Here is a 1,567-nt window from a genome sequence, read left to right on the forward strand (position 1 = left end):
TAGCAAAATTACAGCTATGAAGTAGCAATGGAAATAATTTTATGGTTGGGGGTCACCACAACATGAGGAACTGTATTAAAGGGTCGCAGCAATAGGAAGGTTGAGAACCACTGGTCTAGGGGCTGAGGACAGAGGGCCCAACCCCTGGCCTTTACCAGTGCAGCCCACCTTCCCACTGATCAGCCGAGCGAGCGGCACAGTCATTGTTTCTCCTGGAGGCCTTGAGTAGATAGAAGAGCAGGCGCTTAAGGGAAAACCCAAGGGAAGATGTCTGGGTGTAGGAATTAGAGAACCACAACTTCTGTGTGAGATGAAGGGTCATGTCTTGAGAACCCGCTAAGAAAGTAGCTTTGTTTTCTCAAAGATCAGAGACAAGGGGGAGGGAGTCTGGCGAGGAGAGAAGGAGATTGGTGTCAGGAGAAGCAAGCACAGTATAGGCAACACAGTAAACTCCTTAGGGTCAGGGATAGCGCCGGCTCCAAGATCCAGGCCACTGAGAACTGTTGCACAGGGTACTCCACAGAGCAAGAGAACTGGGGATGAAATCCAGTCACCCTCTGCTGGAAGGCCGCCTGGAGGAGGTGCCTTTGTGCTAAATCTCCCTCAGGGGCAGCAGCGGCCCTGCTCTAATCCATCCCCATATTTTTAAAATATATTTTTAATTGATTTCAGAGAGAAAGGGAGAGGGAGAAAGAGATAGAAACATCAATGATGAGAAAAATTTATTGGTTGCCTCCTGCACACCCCCTACTGGGGATTGAGCCCACAACCCGGGCATGTGCCCTTGACCAGAATTGAATTTGGACCCTTTAGTCCGCAGGCCAACGCTCTATCCACTGAGCCAAACCAGCTAGGGCCTATCCCCATATTGATCTCCTATTAGTTTCCTAAAGTACAAGTCTCTCCGTGACCTCCCACCTTAACTCTTCAACGACTGCTCTTCTCCTCTGGCGAAATCAGCAAATTGCTTAGCCTGGTTGACCAGGCCCTGCCCTCTTCCCAGTCCTGTTAACCCCTTTTCTTTACGTCCTGCTGTACTCCAGCCGCAGCACCCTACCCACCTTTCCCCAAACTGTACACTCCACTTCCCTGCCTCTTCAAGGTTCTTCTCAGCCTAGACCAGACAGGGGACTTGGTCGCAAACAACAGAAACCAACTCTCAACTCTGCTGCTTAAGCAGATAAGAAGTATTCTCCCTTGGCCGGGTAGCTCCATTGGTTATAGCGTTGTCCTGATGTGCCAAGGTTGCAGGTTCGATCCCTGGTCAGGGCACATACAAGAAGTAACCAATGAATGCATAAATAAGTGAAACAACACAGCAGTCTTTCTCTCTCCCTTCCTCTCTCTCTAAAATAAATAAATAGATTAATTAATTAATCTATTTATTTATTTATTTTTAAAAGGAAGGAAATATTCTGGAAAGCCAAATTCTGGAGACCCTGGAGTTGCTGGCAGGCTAGAGCCTCAGTTCCCACCAGAGGCAGGAACCAAGGGAGGGCTGATGGCAGAGAGCACTTTGTCGGTGACAGGGGCATCTGTTTGGGACCCTGCTGCTGGTTCTGCACCC

The sequence above is a fragment of the Myotis brandtii genome, unplaced genomic scaffold, assembly GCF_000412655.1.
Source record: "Myotis brandtii unplaced genomic scaffold, ASM41265v1 scaffold566, whole genome shotgun sequence".
Lineage (NCBI taxonomy): Eukaryota > Metazoa > Chordata > Mammalia > Chiroptera > Vespertilionidae > Myotis > Myotis brandtii.